This window comes from Pleurodeles waltl, chromosome 6 (assembly GCF_031143425.1).
Source record: "Pleurodeles waltl isolate 20211129_DDA chromosome 6, aPleWal1.hap1.20221129, whole genome shotgun sequence".
Classification (NCBI taxonomy): Eukaryota; Metazoa; Chordata; class Amphibia; order Caudata; family Salamandridae; genus Pleurodeles; species Pleurodeles waltl.
This window is the reverse complement of record NC_090445.1, coordinates 251,469,151-251,492,810: the sequence shown is the minus strand read 5'-3', so window position 1 is coordinate 251,492,810 and position 23,660 is coordinate 251,469,151. Positions and strand designations below refer to the sequence as shown.

The following is a 23,660-nucleotide window of genomic DNA, read 5'->3' as shown; positions in this document are numbered from 1 at the left end:
AATTCAGGCATTCACTTTAGAAGGACCTTTCTTCCAAATTCACAAAAATAAAATAGCACTTAGGCCAAACCCAAAATTCGTACCTATAGTAGTTTCACCATTTCACATCAGTCAGTCAGTGGAATTACCGGTCTTCTTTCCACAGCCAGATTCAGTTGCTGAGAGAGCTCTTCACTTGATGTCAAAATAGCTCTTATGTATTATGTAGATAGAACAAAAGATTTCATGAAATCTAAACAACTTTTTATGGCTTTTCAATAACCTCATGAGGGTAATCCTGTTTCAGCGAGAATTTGACTTATCTGTTTGTCTTCCAGTTCATCCAAGTCCATGTATCAACCCAAGAAACGCAAGCGGGACTCATTCTCATAAGTGTGGTCTAGTGTGAAGGTGCAAGAATATCACAATAGTGTTGGCACTCCTCAAAGGTCTCCTGAATCAGAACCGATCCTGTAGTTGGATAGGGTTTATGCTGCGAGTTTCCTGGCCTGTCAGACCTGTAACAAAGAGTGGTCTTCAGGGAACCCATGCAGGAAATCTTTGGTTCGATTCTGGCTCCCTCTGGCACACCTTAGGTCCCTACAGAGTCGACCGTGTCTCCAAGTTGACCTTCACCAGTGGTTCCACCCACCACACCTTATTACGAAGTGACCCATTGCCAGGCCCATACTGACTCTGGCACGGACTTCTGCACCAACGTCCACACTGGTTCCTTCCACATTGGTACTGACTCAGTCGCAACAAGTGCAGATTGATTATCCGAAAACAATGCTGATTTATTCCCTTGAACCGACGTTGGCCCAGTTAAGTCCTATGTTGGGCTATGAGATTGCAGAAGCACAACTGGTGGTCATACAGCCAGATTCTAATAGAGTGCCCCTGCCCTTACATTACTACCGCTAGGGGATTTATGCTGTTTTGGCTCTCAAGACACTTTCCCCACTGTCCCGGGTAAGGATTCTTTTTATTGACACCTACCAAACGCCAGTGGACTCGATACATTCCCTGAAATTGTGCTACACTTGCAACCTGGGCCACCAAAGGAAAAAAGTGCTTTGTTTGCAGTGGTGGTTCAGACGGAATCCAGGCCTCGACAATTCTACTCTCCCACTCTATGGCGAGTTTATCAGGTCCAGCTATTTTTAGGACCTACTCGACCCTTCTGGTGAGTGCACAAAGAACAGGTGTTCTGTTCAGTCAGAAAGTGAAGGAGGCCTTTAAATCATATTCTTGTCACATTTGCTCTGTGCTCTGAGACAGAGGTCAGTTTGTCTTACAATTATTTTCCTTCTGACCTCAAAGTTCCAGGATTTCGTCAGTTTTTTCCTAAAACACAACATTTAAATAGCTAAGTCAACTGTACCAACATTTCAAAATAAATTTCAGTAGTTGTGAAATCCCATTGTTTGTACTTGTGTGTGATATAAAAATATTTTAATAGGATGAAAGCAAATCAGATTACTTTATTTGGTGATGTGCAAAGAATAAACGTTTTCTGAAATCCGCTTTTCACAGATTTGTTAATACATTATCTAGTTTTATCAGTAAAGCTGCAAGTTGGTAGGAAGGTTTTTGGACATTTCATGGAAATTTTCTCTCTGTAAATGACAGTGTGCGACCACATCATGCTTTAATAATATATTTATTATATAACTATTTATGTAAACGTGCCCTGGTAGCAATGCTATTAGTCAACTAAGAGGCAAGTAATGGATAATGTGTCCCACTATGTGTGGGCTAGATACTTTTTATACCTAGAGCAAACGTTTAGTCCAGTGGTTCCCAAATTTTTTGACCCATGGCACCCTTGACCTATTGGCCGCAGCTCCCCATAATGTTACTTTTTTCGGTGGATGGGGGGGGGGGGGGGGGGTAAGCCTGGCCTCAGGAGTACTCCTGAAAATAATTAGGATGAAGACAATGAACTTACTATAATCACAGATGTAACAAAATAAAAATAGCAGTTGTTTAATAATAATTTTAAAAAAATGAGGAGCATTATGCGAGAAGTGAACAGTCCCTTCGGCTGAGCCAAGACGTGATTGACAAGTTACCCAGCCGATGGTTGAAAGGGGCTGGAAGAAGAAAAAATGTTTGAACGGGGCAGACTCAAAGTCCCATCTGTATTGTAAGCAGCAGTTGGTTTGCTTGACAGCTGTACAGTCAAGACAGACCTACCCATAAGATGCAGTTCTGTCTAGTAACCAGAAAATGTACTGAGGGATCCATTCAATAAATTCAAAATGGTACTCTGAAAAAGGAAATCTAAACACCCCTACACTCTGTAAAATGAAAAAGGTAAAAGCATCTCCTCGCACGCTGCATATTTTAAAATGACATGCTAACTTTGTGTTATATAGAACGCAAAACGTAGTTTTCCTCCACTTTTGAAGAGCCACTTACTCCACAGTGTCCCATTCGTACACTTCAGTCCAGTAATTTATCACAATATATTTATGAATATCGGTTTAACTCTACTTATTTACAGAAAATGGCTTAAAGCACTTCCTCTGTGTTTAGCTATTTAAGAGAGCTAGATCAAATTATTCTAGGTGAGTTGATTCTGCATAGGACGGTTTGAAGGGCAGTGTGGTGACCCGAGTGCCAGGTAGTCTCACGATCTGGCCCATTTAGATAAATGGTGCAAGGAGTGTGCAGGCTTTAGCAATTCTACATCACAGCAGTAAATGGTGGCATGTGCCCAAACAGAATCACTAAAAGACTCAACAGAACACCTGGAAAAAGCACAACGCCCTCCTGCATGGCTGCAAGGAGGCCCTCTAGCTTCTGTTTCTGCCTAGACACAAACATGAAATAACAAATACCAGCTAGGAATGAAAGGATGAGTGCTGTACCGTCAGTAGTACTTGGTGATAGGAGTGTAGGTAGCAACTGTGCAGCAGGTGCAGTGGGAAAGGGGCGCATGGATGCGCGGTCCCAGTGCACTTCGTTTATGGATGTTCCTTTACTGTTTAGCAAGGGAATGAGATGGCCCTATCCAGCGAGCTTGCAGTGGGACCCTTGCCTTACCTCGCCCTGCAGGGAGAACTTACTCAAAAGCAACATTAAACAACTGTCCACACCGCCACTCCTTTGCAACTCTCTAGCACCAACCTCATCCAAAGGCTTTCAGGGTGCTTCACGACTATACAGACTGGCTGGGTGGCTCAGTGGATTGCTTGCCAAAGAGTCACTCACTTAGTGATTATCGTCCGTATTTCAGTTTGAATATTAACGGCGAACTAATGTAATGCAGTGTGCAATATGTCTGTGGGTACTGCAAACAGAGGTGGTGGAATATTTTCAGTAAGGGGAGGAAAATCTCTGATACAGGTGTGAACACAGGTCATTTAAGGAGGGTTTATGACATTCTTTGCCTTCAAATTTCTGTACTGCCCCTTGGCATACATCACTTATGCAGGAATTAAATTCTGGGTTCTTTCAGAAATATTTTGTGTAGTCTGTCTTTTTCATACTACTGATATGATCCAATGCCTTCTGTTTGAATGTACTTTGTAAACTAACCTTATGTTGCAGTTAAATGTGATTGTCTGCTTTTCTATAATGCTCCTAGTGCTCCAGTTGCTTTTTTTTTTTTTTTTTTAGCAAAGCCTGTGATTTATTAAGCAAAAAACCTGTAAGCTTTTCCGACAGTCATGCTTTTAATGGTTGAGATGAAGAAGACTGTATGCCATGTCATTCTGTAAAGAGTAACTTTGAATATTGACAGCATCAAAAATATACAATCTAAGATGAAGTTCCTTCTGACATTAGGTATATAGTCGGGATGCTCCTGACCAAGAAAGGATGACAAATGTATTGCTGCGAGCAGCTATCGCTCTGTCTTAGTAAGCAGACAGCTGGGAATTAATTTAACTCTGCTCTAGGAATGCAGCACCACCCACTTACCTCATTGATTTTATGGGTGATGCTTTTATTCCCGTTCCTTATTATCGAGCTCTTCTTCATAAGGCACCACTTTTCGTAGAAAAGGTAGAATGTTTTGGTCTGTGACACCCTTGTATTTATTCACAAGTACTCACAAATAAAACGAGGCTCAAAAACGATCCGTGGTTCACTGAGCAAAGAATACATAATTAGTCGGCGCTAACAGAGTACAAACATATACTTTCTAAACTCAACAATCTTAAAACGTGTCACGTTGTAATGCAATGCATCTTTGTTCATATTAGGTGAAATTAAAGCCCACCGACACAATTTCTTTTTCAACTGCAGCATGTCCAGTCATCAAATGTGAAAGTGTTTCTCATCTGACACTACCTGGCTGATCTGGCTAATTCTGCTAAGCTTCACAGTCCTTGGTGTATGAGACACAGCCTCAAGAACGAGAGGCATGCACACCAGACTGCCTTCAGACTTTTGTCTTGTGTAACTTACGTGAACATAACAGAAGGAAGCAAAGATACACTGCAGGGAATAAACACAATTTGAACTGAAGGGCATAAACCACGGGATGTATTTTTGTATCACTGTGAGGTTGGTGTGTATCTGTTTAGCGTCCTGGGCTAGTTTTTGTGGCACACAAATTGGGAACCGCTGGTTTAGTCCATCTAGTCAAACAGATTTTTTTTTGTACACCGAAAATGCTGAGCTCACGTATTTGAATGTACACTTGTATGCGAGAAAGAAGAAAAAGGTGACTGTAAAGTAAAATATTATGGTCAATTGAGACCTAGTTACAGGTCAAATACATGATTCCAGCTATGGTTGAGTAGATTATTCAACATACTCGACCTGCAGGTCTAGCAACATTTTTATGACTTTTCTAGGCTTGGGCATCTCAATCTGTAACAACTACTACTGTGTAACTTTTGGTTTTTTTTCCTGTAGTGCAGCTGGAAAGTCCTTTACAAAGAATGATTAAGTACAATTTCATACTATTTGAGAGAGTTAAGTAGAGACAAGGTGCAAAAGATTGCAGATGGTAAATTATATGAATAATGGGAGACAGTGGCTCTAGTGGCGTATCTAGAAACAGTTGAGTGTAGCCATTTTAACTTGCCATTTCTCATTCTAGTCCTGGAGAAACATCATCCCACGAATATTAAAAAGGCGGGTCTTCAGTCCTTTTTATGACTAGCAGGATGTCAAGCAGTGTTCTTAGTTGTATTGATGAAGAGTTTTAACTGTGTGCAGATGTACAAGATAATGATTACTAAACATTTTGGTTACTGTGAATTTTGACCTTTCCAGGTGAAGCATTTTCTTGCACTATATCATCTAGTACAGTGGCCTCCAAGCCATTTTTACAGTTTGTACCTAAACAGTATGCAAAAAAAACACCCACTATATGAACTCAGCACATCTACATATTTAAATGACAGTGACTATACATCGGTATATAATTCAGGACATATTCTTAAATCAAAAGGCAGTCATGTGAAATCAGAGCTCTTGGCAGATGTGGTGGTACAGAAGTAATTGACTTGATGTTGTACTTTGAATGACAATGGACACCAATCGAGCTTGGTGTGGGCAAAGCTGAAGACCATGTAGGATCTTTGTGTTTAAAGGTGACAGTGACCGTGTGAAAGCCAGAAGGATATATGCTAGAGTACATACTGCCTACTGTGAAATGACAGTAAAAATACTGCTGATGAGAAGTGCATGTATGTGTTTTTTCCAAAACAAGAAGTGTAGGTGTTTGGAATCTGTGAGTGCCTGCCCATGTAAAGTATTGTATGTGTAATGGGGCCATTTTGGCAGTCTAAGTGTATATCCTTGCATAGATCACTTATACCACTGTCTCTTTAGAACATGGATACTCAGAGTACGGCCCGGGGTCCACATGCAGCCCCCTGGGCAACAGAAGTACCAGGCTGCTGTTCACTCGATTCAGCTCTAACAATAAAACTATCTTAAATAGAGAGGCAATCATGTATTTCAAGGTTAACTGGTTTTAGGGAAACGAAGTAACTAGGGAGTCCTAAGCTTCACTTTAGAATTTTTTAATTTTTTTATCACATCTTGCAGCATAAGTGTAAAAATATAAGTTGCTTCAAAATTAAAAAAGTGTATTGAGTTAACATGCAGAACCTTTTCACCTAAGCATATGTATGTCAGTGCAATGTGAAGTATTAATTTAAAAGTGACAGTTTTCTAACATGAATTTAGAAACAATAATTCTTACTCCTTCCCTAACAAATATGTCAATAGTAAATTGAAGAGGCAAGTCAGGTGTTATGTGTACTTTTTGAGTGGATTGGGTTCCTATTATCTATGAACATCATTATAGTTGATTAAATCAAACACAGGAGAAGATTTGTAAACTGCAGTCCCTAACATTTCCCTGTCCTCATATGTGATTAAGAAAGAAAAAAAAGAAGAAAGAAAAGCTAAAGTGAAATTAGGCAATTGCCTTGGATCACACAATTTGGAAAAATGGGGAAGCTGAGATGAATCCCAGATTTCTGGTTTCATATTGCTTAACCCGTTCTGTGCCCAGGACGTAATGGTTACGTTCTGAGGCACAGTCCTGCTGTGCCCAGGACGTAACCATTACGTCCTGGTCACAGAGCCCAGAGGGAGCGCTAGCTCCCTCTGTGGGGTTCCCCCCCCCAGTCAGGGATGGAAGGGGAAGCCCAACCCCCCTAATCCCCCCTGTGACGCCAGCGCGCGCTGATTAGTCACAGGGTCTCCCCCATCGCGCTGGAAGCTCTGCTTCCAGCACGATTGAAAGAGAAATGCTCAGCATTTCTCTTTCAATCCCGTGGGGGAGGCCCGGAGAGGCTTCAGAGAGAAGGAAATGTATTTCCTTCCCTTTGAAATCTCTCCCAGGGTTTCAAAAGCCGGATTGCTTGCAATCCGGCTTTTGAAACCCCACTAGACACCAGGGATTTTTTTGAAAGTGACATAAGGGAGCGACCCCTTGGGCAAGGGTCGCTCCCAGGGGGGGGCATTTTTTTGGGAAGGCCCCCCCCCCCCGGGCAGAAACCTCTAGGCACCAGGGATCAATTTTTTTCTTCTTCTTTTTGTTATGTTTTTTTTTTTAGGTGGGGAGCGACCCCTTAGGCAAGGGTCGCTACCCTAGGTGGCAAATTATATTTAGGCCATTTCTGCCCCCCTTGGGGGCAGATTGGCCTATTTTGATGAGGCCAATCTGCCCCCAGGGGGGGCAGAAACCACTAGACACCAGGGAGTTTTTTTTTTTAACGTGAATTTCACGCAAGGGGAGCGACCCCTTAGGCAAGGGTCGCTCCCTGGGGGGGGGGTTATTTTAGGCCATTTCTGCCCCCCTGGGGGGTAGATCAGCCTATTTGATTAGGCTGATCTGCCCCCAAGGGGGGCAGAAACCACTAGGCACCAGGGATTTTTTTTTCTTTTCTTTTTGTTATGTTTTCTTTTAGGTGGGGAGCGACCCCTTAGGCAAGGGTCGCTACCCTGGGGGCCAAATTGTATTTAGACCATTTCTGCCCCCGTTGGGGGCAGAAACCATTAGGAACCAGGGATCTTTTTTTTGCGCTGCCACGCAAGGGGAGCGACCTTGTAGGCAAGGGTCGCTCCCTGGGGGGGGGGGGGGACAAATTTATTTTAGGCCATTTTTTTCTATGAAAAAATGTGATGTGTCCACGTTGCGTTTTGGGGCATTTCCTGTCGCGGGCGCTAGGCCTACCCACACAAGTGAGGTATCATTTTTATCGGGAGACTTGGGGGAACGCTGGGTGGAAGGAAATTTGTGGCTCCTCTCCGATTCCAGAACTTTCTGTCACCAAAATTTGAGAAAAATTTGTTTTTTTAGCCAAAGTTTGAGGTTTACAAAGGATTCTGGGTAACAGAACCTGGTCAGAGCCCCACAAGTCACCCCATCTTGGATTCCCCTAGGTCTCTAGTTTTCAAAAATGCACAGGTTTGGTAGGTTTGCCTAGGTGCCGGCTGAGCTAGAGGCCAAAATCTACAGGTAGGCACTTTGCAAAAAACACCTCTGTTTTCTTTCAAAAAATGTGATGTGTCCACGTTGCGTTTTGGGGCGTTTCCTGACGCGGGTGCTAGGCCTACCCACACAAGTGAGGTATCATTTTTATCGGGAGACTTGGGGGAACATAGATTAGCAAAACAAGTGTTATTGCCCCTTGTCTTTCTCTACATTTTTTCCTTCCAAATATAAGAGAGTGTGTAAAAAAGACATCTATTTGAGAAATGCCCTGTAATTCACATGCTAGTATGGTCACCACGGAATTCAGAGATGTGCAAATAACCACTGCTCCTCAACACTTTATCTTGTGCCCTTTCTGGAAATACAAAGGTTTTCTTGATAGCTATTTTTCACTCTTTATATTTCAGCAAATGAATTGCTGTATACCCGGTATAGAATGAAAACGCACTGCAGGGTGCAGCTCATTTATTGGCTCTGGGTACCTAGGGTTCTTGATGAACCTACAAGCCCTATATATCCCCGCAACCAGAGGAGTCCAGCAGACGTAACGGTATATTGCTTTCGAAAATCTGACATTGCAGGAAAAAGTTACAGAGTAAAACGTAGAGAAAAATTGCTGTTTTTTTCACCTCAATTTCAATATTTTTCTTTTTCAGTTGTTATTTTCTGTAGGAAACCCTTGTACGATCTATACAAATTACCCCTTGCTGAATTCAGAATTGTCTACTTTTCAGAAATGTTGCGGTTTCTGGGATCCAGCATTGGTTTCATGCCCATTTCTGTCACTGACTGGAAGGAGGCTGAAAGCACAAAAAATCGTAAAAATGGGGTATGTCCCAGTAAAATGCCAAAATTGTGTTGAAAAATTGGGTTTTCTGATTCAAGGCTGCCTGTTCCTGAAAGCTGGGAAGCTGGTGATTTTAGCACCGCAAATCCTTTGTTGATGCCATTTTCAGGGAAAAAACCACAAGCCTTCTTCTGCAGCCCCTTTTTCACTGTATTTTGGCTAATTTCTTGGCCTTCTTCTGGGGAACCCACAAAGTCTGGGTACCTCTAGAATCCCTAGGATGTTGGACAAAAAGGACGCAAATTTGGCGTGGGTAGACTATGTGAACAAAAAGTTATGAGGGCCTAAGCGCGAACTGCCCCAAATAGCTAAAAAAAAAGGCTTGGCACAGGAGGGGGAAAAGGCCTGGCAGCGAAGGGGTTAATTCAACCACTAGATGTATATCCTTCTCTTCACCTACCCATACCTAACCGCCAGTCCTCCCAACCCCCTTGCCCCATCGCCATTATGCTGGCATCAGTGCGACCCTCTGGCACATCACAAACCAAACTTTTTGGTCCCTGGGAAAATGTTTGCGAGTACCCATGCGCACGTGCCTGAGATTTTTTACATTTCTTTTTTTGTAAAATTATAAGCACTTCAAAAATGTTTGTCAAAAGCTGATTGCTAGCTCAATCAATCAATCAATCAATCAATCATAGTATTTATAAAGCGCGCTATGTACCCGTCAGGGTTTTGAGGCGCTGAGAGGGGGGGGGGGGGGGGGGGGAGCGCTGCTGATTTAGCGGTCGAAGAGCCAGGTCTTGAGGAGCCTTCTGAATGCGAGGAGGTCCTGGGTCTGGCGAAGAGATGTGGGGAGAGAGTTCCAGGTCTTGGCGGCGAGGAAGGAGAAGGATCTGCCGCCGGATGTCTTGCGCTGGATTCGGGGTACGATGGCGAGGGCGAGGTTGGCGGATCGGAGTTGACGTGTTGGAGTGTAGAAGTTAAGTCTGGTGTTGAGGTAGGAGGGTCCGGTGTTGTGAAGTGCCTTGTGAGCGTGGGTCAGGAGTTTAAAGGTGATCCTCTTGTCTACCGGGAGCCAGTGGAGTTCTTTTAGGTGAGGGGAGATGTGACTTCGGCGGGGTATGTCGAGGATCAGTCGGGCGGAGGCATTTTGGATGCGTTGGAGTCGTTTGATGTCTTTGGTTGGGATGCCTGTGTAGAGTGCGTTGCCGTAGTCAAGTCTGCTGCTGACGAGGGCCTGGGTCACCGTCTTTCTGGTTTCTGTTGGGATCCACTTGAAGATTCTGCGGAGCATTCGAAGGGTGTTGAAACAGGAGGAGGAGACGGCGCTGACCTGTTTGGACATGGTGAGGGCGGAGTCCAGGATGAAGCCGAGGTTTCTTGCGTGGCTGGCAGGGGTGGGCGGGGGTCCGAGGACAGAGGGCCACCATGAGTCGTTCCAGGCCGAGGGAGTGCGCCCGAGGATGAGGACTTCCGTCTTGTCGGAGTTGAGTTTCAGGCGACTGTTGTTCATCCAATCGGCGATGGATTTTAGTCCCTCGTGGAGGTTTGTTTTGACGGTGAGCGGGTCTTTGGTCAGGGAGAGGACGAGCTGGGTGTCGTCGGCGTAGGAGATGATGCTGAGATGATGTTGGCGGGCCAGTTGAGCGAGGGGGGCCATGTAGACGTTGAACAACGTTGGGCTGAGGGAGGATCCTTGGGGGACGCCGCAGATGAGGTTGGTGGCTTTGGAGCGGAAAGGGGAGAGACTGACTCTCTGCGTTCTGTCGGAGAGGAAGGATGAGATCCAGTGGAGGGCTTTGTCTTGGATGCCGGCTTCCTGGAGGCGGGTCAGTAGGGTGCGGTGGCAGACTGTGTCAAGGGCGGCTGATAGGTCGAGGAGGATGAGGGCGGAGGTTTCGCCGTTGTCCATTTGATGTCTGATGTCATCTGTGGCGGCGAGGAGAGCAGTCTCAGTGCTGTGGTTTCGTCTGAATCCGGATTGTGAGGGGTCCAGGATGGAATTGTCTTCGAGGAAGTGGGTGAGCTGAGTGTTGACGATCTTCTCGATGACTTTCGCTGGAAAAGGGAGGAGAGAGATCGGACGGAAGTTTTTGAGATCGTTGGGGTCGGCCTTGGGTTTTTTGAGGAGGGGTTGGATTTTTGCGTGTTTCCAGCTGTCCGGGAAGGTGGCAGAAGTGAAGGAGAGGTTGATGATCTTGCGGAGTTCGGGGGCGATGGTGGCGTTGGCTGAGTTGAAAACATGATGGGGGCAGGGGTCCGTGGGGGAGCCTGAGTGGATGGTGTTCATGGTTGTTATGGTTTCTGCCTCGTCCACGTGGGTCCAGGCGGTGAGGCGGTAGTCGCGGGAGGAGACGTCGGGGGTGGGGTCTGGCGGTGGACCGGTGTTGAAGCTGTCGTGGATGGTAGCGATTTTCTGGTGGAAGAAGGTGGAGAGGTCGTCGCAGAGTTTCTGGGAGGGCGGGATGTCGTTGGAGTTGGCTTTGGGATTGGAGAGTTCCTTCATGATGCCGAAGAGTTCTTTGCAGTCGTGGGCGTTGTTGTTGATGCGTTCGTGAAGTGGGCGCGCTTGGCGATGCGGATCCGTTGGAGCTTGTATAAAGACGTGACTGCACATTAACACATGTTCCGTCCTAACTAGCAATCTGCTTCTGACTAACCTTTTTAGTTTGAGAACGCAAGCGCTTTTTGACCTGTTGTAAGTATTCTGTGGGCTTTTAACCACACCCATCACTTTCACTCATTCGTGGGATTGCCTTACAAAAATTCCTCTATGCCATTGGTAAATGCTTTATGTTTGTCCTGCCTTAGAGCGGTTTTGTTACCGCCTTGCAGACTGACCCCGTTACATAAATTATTGCAAGATTGCTGATATACTTCAGGGGGTTTAACTATTTTTTTCTTCTGTCTCTCCCCTTTGTGCTTCATGGTGCTCACAATGCAGAACACCGCGAACTCCATTGCGTTATTTAATTGCTGATCACATTGTTCACACTGTTACCTCATCAGAGTAATTTCTTTTGGCTCTCCCCTTCATGTTCCATAGCTTTCACAAAAACACTTGTATTAGATAAATACTTTACGAAAAAAATAAAAAAATAAAATCCTGAAAGTGGCTCTCCTGACACAGTGGTAGAGCTGATACTACAATATTCACTGCACTCAGGAAAACTAACCCCTTTATGCTTTGCAAACATTCTTTTACCAAAATATTTTGGCCATAACTCAGCCTGTAGTGGTCCTAGGACATTGGAACCACCACCAAAACATTCAGCACGGTGCACTCTCTGGCTACGTCATCTCTGGGTCCCCACACTAGGTTAGTGGGGACCCCAAAATAACAATCCCTCCCACCAGCCGGTGTCTATTTAAGCTCTCTCATGGCTGGAACTTTTGTTTTACAGCTGAGTAGTTTGTGTTTTAAGGGCCTTGTTTGTAACATTGTTGCAGTAGGTCTGCCAGCCCTGAAAATGTGTGATACACTAGGTTCTCTAAGAGAAAAATATATGCTTGCACTGCATTCGTTTTACCCATTCTGTTTTCATGTGATTATGCCCTCTAGGGGCTAACTTTATGGTTACATGAGCATGTTTCTCAGAAATGCTATTTTTATTGTGGTGTCCCCTAGGAGCTGTTCTAAGCATTACAGTCCACATACTACAATATTTGCACACCCAGAAACTCGCCCCATGATGCTTTGCAGGACATAGCTTTTACAAAATATCTTTACTCATAACTCAGCCTATGGTGGTCCCAGGACAATGGGACCACCTTCAAAACATGTTAACACAATGTGCTCTTACTGTTTAGATAATTTCTGGGTCCCCACACTAGGTTAATGGGGATCCCAAAATAATAACCCATCCAACCATTCAGTGTATTTGTAAGCTCTCTTGTGGCTGGAACTTTTGTTTTGTGTTTGGGAGTAGTTTGTGTTTCAAGGGCCTTGTTTGAAAAAAATATTCCAGTGGGCTAGCCTTTTAGTTAAATGCAGGGCCTTTCGAATTAGGTAGCAGAAAGACAGGGTTGAAAAATTTATGTGGGAAAAAAGTAAGTTGTAAATTTACAATTTACTCCTTGTGACCCTCATGGGTGAGTAGTGGGCATTACAAATGCTTTGATTGATTGATGCCAATAGCTCCAAATCAAGTAAATGTGAGACCTATTGCATTGCAAATGCTTATTTTAAAAGTGCTTATGACATATTGTTACTCGACAAAACTACTATTCTTTTGTAAACTATTATCATTGTGAGAGGAATTTAACTATTTGTCTTTACCTGGGGTCTGACATTTTTGTACTTTTGATAGCAGATTTTCTGAATTCGTGTTTGTATTAGTGACAGGCCTAATTAGGGCAATGCTGAGCTCGTCCCTGGCCTATCAGTTCAGTTAATTATATAATACATGATAATGAACAAATCCTCACAAAACTAGATTAAAAAGGAGTTTTGCTTAATGAATATCTGTTAGTTCTGCACATTAAGTGCGCCTTTTGTGGTGAGGCTCATCTGCAATATTTGGCACCCACAAAAAGAAGTTCAGGTTCTAAATGGAGAAATGTATTCTCCTGACTATTCTTTAGCTTTTAGGATGAAAGGTTTTTAAAGCCGAGTTGATAGTGTTTATAAAATACACACACAAACACACACACTAGCCCAACCGGTACTGCCCCATCCTCTGCACATCCCCTCACCTGTTTCCAGACCATACTCATCCATACCATTTTGCCCCAGAGCCTCCATCCAACCCTTTTCTCTCCAATGAGGTGTCCCCTTTTCCGACCTTGTTTGTCAGACTGTGATGCGCAATATTCGACTCCCTGCATTGAGCGTCCCTCTCCTTCCGCTGCAGTGTTGCTTTTAACTCGGGAGTTGCCTCTTTCTGTCACGGCGTTCCTCGTCCTAATTCTTTGAGATTTTCGCCACTTCGCCTTCCCGTAACTGCCTACCAAACAGATAATGTTTTAGTACCCGGGCTGTACATCGCAGCCATGTTACGCTGTACGTGGTTTTCCTAATGCTGCCGAGTCTCACTGCAGTCCTAACATGGCCGCGCCCCTCCAGTGGCGGACTACACAGGGCACGCGGCTCTATGGTATTCTATTAGCCGTACTGCACTTTACTCTCTTTGGTAACTGCCCCCAACATGGCCGCCGAACACGTTCGATGATGCTGACGCACACAGGATCGCTGTGCATGCGCACTGTAGGTAGGCAGTCGCAAGCACGAACACTCAAAACTGTTTCCCACGGACCGTGTTTCAGATACCCGCATGCGTGATGCAAAACGAGTTTGCGCAATGGCGCCCCCTGCTGGAGTCGCCCTTAGAGCTATCCGGAGCAGCCTTCCTTGGCTGCAGTATTGCAAAGTATCCTCTAGCGTCTGTTGGAGGCACTACGCCTTCTTCCATGTCCAAGACCGTTTACATGCTAGCTCCCCCTCCCACCAGTCGTAGGCACTGCGGTCGCCTCTCTGAGCTCTCTGGCTCCCCCTACCTGGCCTTCGGTGCATTGCGCCTCCTCCCCAGCTCTCCTCGGAGGGCGGGAGCTGCTCGGCACACTGAGGCTGAGGACAGAGAAGGAGCCGCTGCCGTCGCCGCCATTTTTGCAGCGCGCGCTGCTCCGCACGGCCCAGAGCGGCTTATAGAGCACGGAACCATACCCCCACCACTGCGAGACTAACAACCCGCGCATGAGCGGCCCCACTCAGCTGTGCCCGGCCCCCGCCCGGGGCTGAGGCTCATGGACTCCCGCCGCCCCTCCACCTCCCGCCGGACAGCGCCCCGCAGCTCGGTAGGCGGCACCGGGGGACCGGCGGGCGGGGTGCCGGGGCATCCCGAGGGCTAGCTTTGAGCAAGCCCGAAAACCGGACTCTTAGCCCCACCGAGCTTTCCGCGCCCCCCTCCCTTCTAATATCCACTACAGCCCCTTCTGCGGTTTGTCTCTGTTTTTTTCCTCTCTGTGCCTCCCTCCACCCCCTCCTCATCCCCTGCTTTGCCTCTATATCCCCCCCTGTCCTGTCTTCCTTGTCACCCCCACTGCTTCACACCCACTGCATTCCTCACTCATCTGCCCCCCTCCCGCCCTCTTGGCTCACTCACCCCCACCCCCTCTTCCGTCTCACCCACTTCTCGATCCTCAGTGCCCTGTATCCTGTTTAACGCCTGCCCGCTTGGATTCCCCCCCCCCGTCCGGTCAGCCGGTGCCCCCGTTGGTCTTTCTACGCGGTAAGTGTCTTCTTTGTTCACTTTATTCTCTGCACCTGGGTGGAGGGATGGTGTGCTCTCGTGCCCCCTCCCGCTCCCCACGCACACAACGGGTGGAATGTTTATACCTCCAGTCTCGTTAACCATGCTCTTTTTTTTTTTTTTTTTTGCGTGGGGGGGGCTGTCGGCTGGTATGCCTGTTTCCTTTTAGTTTCTGTGCCGGTGCTGCACACTTTGGAGACACATGCTGTATGTGTAAATGATTGGTTATAAAGGGACGAGTGTAGTTTTTTGACACTGCTTTAAGAGACCCCTTCCCCGCTGACACATCCTGGTACACAGTCCGTTTTATAGTGTGTGGGGCGGGGTGATTATGGTATTTTGACTTTATTGGAAGCTCCCTCACGTGTTCGGATACACATCCCTCTTTTAGAGGCGGCAACAAATTTCTTCCGTAGGTTCCTTGCCCCAAGACCAGAAATATACACGTGTAAATACTGGATGTACAAAATCTTGTACGTAGGGGTGGGCACGGTTTCTTCTCGGTTGGTGGTTCGTATACTTCCTCGACAACACCCCCCCCCCCCCCCCCCCAAGCGGATAAATTAAGGCAAGCAGGGTCATCCCATATTTCTCTCGACACATCATATAGTTCGCCTGCACACCCAAAGGTTTTTTTGTGTGCTTGGGGCCGTTGAAGCAATTCTGTTTTTGAGCCCACATTTTCGTTATGAGTAGGTTGTCTCCATCCTCTTGTGTTATTTTTTGGATGATCATACGAGAGAGGAGGTGGGGACATCAGTAACTATATACATTATACATCGGTGCTCTCTGAAACGGAAACCTGTTCGGGCCAGTGGTTCCTGTGTTTTAACCTACTCTGTAAACGTAGTCTCGTCAGCATGATGCTTGCGTCTCTTTAAACACTAGCTTTGGATGCAGTGTCTTGCTAAGTCTGATCGGAGTGTTCCCTGTCACCTTCAGATGCTGCTCGGCTTTTGCGCAGACTCTTTTCTTAAAAGGTCTTCATTTATCCTCCCTGTTATACGGTATGCTCTTTCTAGCCTCTTTGCAAAGCTGCTTTTGGTCATCCCCTTTACCGTCTCCTGGACTCGGCACGCTCTTGGATAGCCTCATCTATCGCTCACCGTTTGACCGTTCTTCATTTAGCCATACCGTGGACGCAGTCGGCGGTTGTAGTCTTTCCCGTAGCCATGCCCCACCCACTTCTATGCTATGTCTGTTCTTTCTATACACTGACCTGCTCCTGTGAGCATTTTTCACCCATCAATACCCCCGAACGCAGCCTTCTGGTTCACCATCTTGCCTTCATCCATTCTCTGGCCACAGCCTACTATCTTGTTTCTACCACAGACTGCCCTGAAAGTTAGCTTACAGTGTTCTCAGAGCTATGTATAAATGACAGACGTGTGGGACTTGCGTTCATACCAGTTTCCATAACACATGGGGTGGAGGGGAAAGGGAATAGTAAGTCTGTTTATGTTTGAGATGTCCTAAATTTTCCGAGTGACTGAGAATATGCCCAACACAAACTGTTTTGCTCTTCTGATGTATGTAAACAACCGTTAATTTAGCACGCAGTTGTGAACATCTGTACACACTTCGAGCCTTGGGCACATTTTACACACGGGACACGTGTCCTTCCACTACTGTTGTCCCCCTTCGCGTGCTTCTGATTTCAAGAGGCGGTTTTCGTCCTAGCAGTTGCAACATGTCATGTGATGCTGTGTGCAACGTAACGTGCGGTTTTCGCAGCTAAAAATAAAATGAGGTATAAGGTAGGCTCTTTGAAGGGGAAGGGTGGGTTTTACTTGGTAATATTCGTTAACCAACCAGCCCTTTAACATCAAATGGCCATTACCGGGGCGCTTTTGTTAATTTCCTCGCCTTGTTTGATGCTTTCGAGGTTTCAGTAACTATACTTGTGAAAGGTGGAGACAGTATCGCGTTTTTTTTTCTTATCCGTATATTAGGTTTGTGAAACACAAAACTGATACACATATCCCACAACTGCTAATTTGTTTAAACAGCATCTTCTTGGCGGGTAACAGGCCTAACATTGATTGAGCAAAATGAGAGAGCAGACTGGCAGAAGCTGTGGTGACAGTCTCTTGCACTCGACTCCATGCTGCATGTAGGCAATCAACTTGAATGACCATTATGATTTTTGTGTTGAATTATAGTTTTGAAAACGGCCATTATCTAGATGGTAAAATCCACGACACAAGTAGACTCCTTATGACGAGTGCTGTGACATTGATAATCTTGTCAGGTTGCTGGTAAACCAAAATTGTTCGAACCCAGCTAGTATGGTGCCCCCCCCTCCCCCCCCCCCCCCCGCTACTACCTACAAGGGTTTAAGTGGCATTGACACCTAACTTGGACAATAATTCTGTCACTCATCTGCATCAGAGATTGATTTTAAGTTCTACCCTGCGTGGTTAAATCATAAGTGGCTTTTGTATCAGCCTTCCTTGTTTACATGTGAAATGGCTAGAATGAAACTAGGGTCCTTTTGACTTCTGCTTATCAAACCACTTAATGTAGTACTTAAACCGCAAATTGCGCGCGCGGTACGCACATAAACTGGGGGATAATCGCACTTTTTGACTCGAGTTGAATGTCATTTTAACGAAACGATAGTTCCTTAGTTGTCATGGCCTGAACAGTACATTTATTACTACGGTACAGCTCGCTTCCTTTACCCACAGGAACATGCTACAGCAACACTTCAGTCATAATCTCAACATTTCTGCTTAAATGCTCCATTCTGTGTGAAACGTTCACTGCATGATCTAATAGAACACTATTGGCGAACATAATGGCATCGCGCATTTTGATAAGAATACCAAATGTTGAGCAGAAATATCTTCTAGTGTACCAGGATTTGTGCTTGAGATTTAATATTATTTTCATCTGCCCCTCTATGTCATAACCTTTTAATCTTCTCCCTTCCAACCCAGGGTTGAGTACCTTATTACAACATATTTATATTCCAGTATTTTGATCGCTGTCGCTGTGTGGTTGGCAGTCTGTTCATTACTAGCTGCACCCTTTCTGACTGAAGGCTTGGACTAACACAGTCCGTTGGAATTGTGTACTTTTGATCTTGGTTACGTTTTAATTACATTCAGGCTGTAAACCAGCAAACATGATTTAATATAATTATTTAATTTGTGCTTTAACTTTCACTTACATTATTCCCTACAGCTTTGGTTTCAGAGGACTCCATTTTTTGCCTACACAGTGGGCACTTTCTCTGAGAGAGTGTTTATTGTTTATTTTTTCAACTTTACCATAAGTCTTATACATTTTCTTTTGCCTGCTTTGCTGACAACCCTGCTGGTTCATAACAGACTGTATCAACAGAATTACCTCTATATTCTTGCTGCTCAGAGATCAAGGGAAAGACATTCGTCTATGCTGCATCAGCTCATATTTTGAACTCCTTTGAGCTGCCTTTTTGGGGCCTTGCAGCTAGAGCAGCATTGGTGTGAAGCACAAACAGGCATGCATTTTTCTTGTAGCTCAGTCGATTAAGTGGAGAGCACTACAAAAAGTGGCTTATTCTTCACCTTCGACTGTTGATGCCTTTCGTTTCCCCACCCAGCCCAGTCCACAACAGGGTTGTAACAATTACATTTCCTCTTAAAATTTATGCTCACCTGAAGAATACCCCCACTGAATTGACGTTCAGGACTGAAAAGTCAGTTTACCATATTTGTACCCAATTTTATCATGAATTAGTTTAATGGCGAAAAACGCTTATCTTGTAGCTGACACTTACCGAAACAGGCATTGAGTTTCTTTTTAATCACACATTGACCATTTTTATTTGCTTCACCTTTTTTGAGTTGTACTGCATCATTTTTTGCCCGGTGCGTCCTCTATCCTTAGACATAACAGCACAAAATAGTTTAACACCACTCAACAATTAAAATTTTAGTTTAATGCATAGTTTACTCCCGAAATGCTCTAATTACTTACCTGCCTTTGATATAGAATTTTTACTCTTCTGTGTGAAAAATATTTGGAAATAATCACACAACATTGTTCCATAATGAAAACTTATCTGGACAGAACGATCAACACTCCCCCCCCCCCCGGGGTTTGTGATTTCATAAAATATCTACTTGCCCATGGGACATTTTGCTTTATAAATCTACTTGTCCTGTAACAAAATCCACTTGTCCCTTTGTAGTGCGTGCGAAGACACATTATGGCAGCAATCTCATTATGTAAGAGCTCTGCTAATAGCCTCTCTGATTATGCCAGGGCTCATACTAGAGTAGGGCTTAGATACTAGCAATTCCCTTATTTTGCCACATTTCCGCAGATCTGCTAACATGAGGTAGCAGTAAGCAGCAGCTCCAGGGTTGGAGTGCCCTTTTCAGCATATTGCAAACCTAATAATTTTGTTTTAGGGGTTTTCCCCAGCTGTTCTCTAATCTCTTCGTATGTTCGAAAAGGTTGGAAATGTACTCCTTGACAATGGCAGAAGTTAAATGTCTTCCAGACTTAACAAAAAAAGTGGTTGGAGGGAAAGTGAACTTTGAACTTGCTCAACAGATTTTCGCATAAGCGAAACTACATATGCATATTTGCTTGTGCTAAAATAGGGTTCACAAAAATGTTCTAGGAGTATGATTTCCTGGCCTAATAAAAATTCCTGTGAATTCATGAAAGCCATAAATCCGCACTAACACAAGGACATATACCACTGGTGCACGTTTGACATTAGGAATTGGGCATCTCATGTGGTCTGGTGTTAATCAAGATCTTTTGTAATTATAAAAAAAAAAATCTTTATCTGCTGGCTTTACTGGACAGCATACTTCCCTTTCATAAGGAGGATATCAGCACACAGTTTTCTTCAGTGCCAGGAACGTCTGTGGCAATGTGTACTTCTTGAGACCAAAAAATGTTTTTGCTTTTTGCTAATGTTTGTTAAAATGGCAAGGGCTTGGCAGGTCCCACAACATAGTTTTACAAAACTATGTAAAAACAAAACACACATTGACAAAACCAAAGGCTGGCCACTAATGTTAGACCTATTGTCTTAGCCAATGCTTGTTTATTTTAATATTTCCCATTATCTTGTTAAAACGGGATGAACTGATTTTCCATTACGAACATCCTTTTTAAAAAATGCTGGCATGTATAAACCCATTTTACTAAATGCTGCTTCAAAGAAATGGTGTATAAAATTTAACAAGGTTAGCAAAACCTTTTTTTTCCTAGAAGCTTTTTTTTTTTTTTAGAACATTTTGAAAGCAAAGAATCATTAATCTTGCTTTCAGCATCTGCAAATATTCGCACATTATCAGAATGTATTCTGGGTGCATTATATGTAGCATCATATTTTTAAACTTTGGAAACATGTAAACATTTTTATACTGGAACCCCTGTCAGTGTTGCAGTTTGAGCTTATATTATTTCCTTAGAGCACTCACCCTAATAAGGAACCACAAATAAAAGTTTGAACAGCATTTAACACATGAACATAAATAATTACCTTAACTGCAGGCAATGCCCTCCTCCCCCCCTCCCTCCTCCATACAGTAAACTGGCAGCCAAAGGGTTTGTGCTGCAGGGGGTTGAGCCTACTTGTCGCAAGGACAATATAAACTGTAAAGCTTGTTGCTGTTGGCCCTAAACAATGTCCTGGATGTCGAGCTATAGGAATTCCACACCCCTGGTCCCGCCTTGCCCCCTCCCTTTTTGTTGAAACAGATCATACAAACATGAAAAAAATTCAGTAAGCTATCAGACTTTGACTATGAATGTATGTTATCGTCGACAAACATTTTATTACATTGTGTATTTAGTGGCTGCTTCTTGGGTGATAGGCTGTTGTAGTCATGGCTAGGACAGAGCCTATGGTATGGACAGTATAATTGTCCGTTGTCCATCATCTGGAAGTACATTAGTTTCATCCTGAGTTGATTGCCTTTCACCAAGAGCACTAGCTTCCCTGATGTTAGCTAACTAGTTTTATCCAGGTCCTTTTTGTTTTCTCCCAAAAATTAATTTTATTATCTTGAGCCAAAACTTTCAATTCTTCATTTTGTATGTATCTTAATCGTCGTCGTATTGGTTTGTAAAACATGCTTTATTGCACTGCGTTTGCTGCAGTTTTGCAAAACCCACGACCCAATTGATGTTTCCTTTGATTCATGTATTTTGGGAGAAATGCATGAAAAAAGCTTCATTTGAAAGGTCTTATATTTGAGCGTCTGACCATGCCTAATTGCTGTCTTTGCTCTGATGAACATCTTGTTTTTAGTCTCAATTCTGCAAGTGCATGCGTACATCTTTGAGGCATATCTGCTGATAACAGGAAGAGGTTTCTTCAGATGACCATACAGCATCTGCACCTCTGGGACATCTGGCTCTTCCGTGACCACATCTGGAAAATGCTTTTTGATGATTTACAGCCTAGACATTTCTCTGGTCAGTTTTCAGGATGCCTTAAAGCATGACACCCGATTGTAGTTCCCCATGGTGCCCTTCTTATTAATTCTGCTCGTACTAATCTCCTAAGGTGGGCCAAAATGGCTAAGGAGGGTCAATTCAGTCTCCTTTACGATAAGGGAGTCTGCTGGCTCAATCATGTCTACTTCCACCAGAACCACCCCCCCCCCCCCCCCCCCACACACACACACTTACTTCATATCTACTGTGCTGTTACTTGTTCTTCAGTGGTCCTCACACCACTCTTGCTTCTGCATGGACGTGAGGCTTTCTTTTTATCCCATTATGCTTCATTGGAATGCGTGGTGGGGTGTTCCTTCTTGCCAGGTGCTGATTTTCCCTGGTTTGTTATTGCCATAATGTGGTGCTCTGACACCGTATAGACTTTTTTTTGTGCCTGATGTTTCAGGCTTCTTTCGTTCATTACTACTTGATCTAAAGTAATGATTTTTGCTTTTTAGTTTGGTTAGTGTTGCTCAATTGGAGGATATCATTTATAGCCCACCTCATGTAAGGTGATATTATTTGCTTCACTCTGAAGACCAGCTTACGCTGAAGTCTATAATGTGTCTGGGGGGGGGGGGGGGGTATATATATATATATTTTACACCTGGGTTCACATTTCATGTTTTTTTTTCTCCATTTCCTCTAATGAGAGACAGTTTTTCTAACTTGTGCATTAATGCCATTTTACTAGTATCCCTCATGGAGAACTTGATGATATTACCAGCTCTTAGGGTTTTGTATGTTCTGAGAGTATTGGTTATTATGTCTGCATGTACTGTCAAGTAGATTAGCCGTTGTGCTTCACTTTTTGACACATACATTTATCTTTTTCCTCTGATATCACTCTTCAGGATTTTCAGACCTTGTTTTGGTCATATAGGGTTCTCTTACTTATTCTTTGCAGTTTATGTATTTTCTTCACTTTGTTGTCGACTTTTCTATAGTGTCGAACTATTCTTTGCACATTCTTATTTATTTTCCTGACTTCAGTCAGTCCATAATACGTCTTCATAGACATGTACCTCCTTGTCAAACATTTTGCTTAGTCTATTGTGTAGACTTTCTGTTTATCTCTTTGGATTACTTTTACATTTGTTGCCCTTTTGTGCAAGACTTGCTTCCTATGGAAGGATTTTGCCCCATTTTGGGGGTACTTTTTCTTTATGAGGATATTATATTTCTCCTATTTGCTAAGGTTTATTATTGATACCTCATAGGTACAATTGCTTTCTTTTTGCATGACTATTGTTGTAGTTAAGCTCACACTTGGAGTTGTGTTATTGGATGTGTTCATTAAATTCTGACTGATAATTTCCTAAGAATCTAGTCTGTTTCATAGTTTCACCATTGTGGTCTTTCTCCTACATACTTTGATCCTATAGTGACCTCTGTTTCCACCTCTACACCAAGGCCCTCCTTGCCTTAACTTAACTTTTATTTTCATTCTTTTATTTTATTTTTTATCACTTTCAGTGACAAACATATATACATTTATTGGTGTTGTGTGCACATCTTCACATATATGCTTGATATTACATAGGCGTTATTTCTTCGTATGTCAGCAAAGGTGTATTTTACGCATCTTGATGATGTTTTTCTTTTATTTGCTACTTTTCCTTGGTGTAAAGTATTTCATATGCCACATGATTAGTCTTGTTCTCTTAATTGGGGGCATCTGTCTGTTTTGTCTGCACAAGCTACTTTATTATGTTTTCATTTTGATGTAGGTCTGATTGGTATATACTTTTCCATGGTGAGAGGTTCTGCTTCAATGGCCAGTTATGCTACTCTGTGTTCCAACAGCGTGGTACCTGCAATTACGGTGTACATCTAGAAATGGATAGATGTATATCCACTAGCTCAGTTGTTGCTACTATCATGGAACCACGGAGAGTCTTTATTAACCATATTTTTTTTGTCTTTATGATCACAATGCTGTGGTCATTTCCAGTCTTAGTGTTCGGTCCATAAATAGTTTTTCACTCCTTTTAAAGGAGTGAGTAACTTTATCTTGGGTACTGCTGTCCACCTTTTACACTGATAACTCATGTTCACATAGCTTTCGTCATTCCATGTTTGTTACGGTTCCTTACTCCTAATCAGTGGTTCCTCTGTGGAGTCCTTGGTAGTGCAATATGTCGGTCTCTTCACATTTTTCTAGACCGCTTCTGTCCTTGGAACATAATTGTTTAGGGTATCGAACACAATTTTAACTGTGTTTTTTTTGTTTGTTTGTTTGTTTTAACCATGTTTTTGTATCCATTTTCTT

At 43.8% G+C, this 23,660-nt stretch overlaps 1 protein-coding gene and 1 long non-coding RNA gene across 8 annotated transcripts in view; one reads left to right on the top strand and one right to left on the bottom strand.

The window, feature by feature from the left end:
- The window catches only part of LOC138299620 (uncharacterized), a 121,621-nt gene extending 107,926 nt beyond the window's left edge, over positions 1-13,695 (bottom strand). For 2 of the 3 annotated variants that reach the window (XR_011204792.1, XR_011204793.1), the window contains exon 1: positions 13,407-13,695. This is a non-coding gene — a long non-coding RNA (uncharacterized lncRNA). The remainder of the gene's footprint in view (positions 1-13,406) is intronic. The other variant, XR_011204794.1, reaches the window with a different exon arrangement.
- KANSL1 (KAT8 regulatory NSL complex subunit 1) overlaps positions 1-23,660 on the top strand; it is an 817,615-nt gene that overhangs the window by 169,680 nt on the left and 624,275 nt on the right. Inside the window, exon 1 of one of the 5 annotated variants that reach the window (XM_069238049.1) lies at positions 14,204-14,911. The exons of 2 other annotated variants lie outside the window; for them this stretch is intronic. The gene's annotated coding sequence lies outside the window, so the exon portion shown is untranslated. Of the gene's footprint in view, positions 1-14,203; positions 14,912-23,660 lie in introns of those variants that run through there. 2 more of the 5 variants (XM_069238048.1, XM_069238044.1) reach the window with 2 other exon arrangements.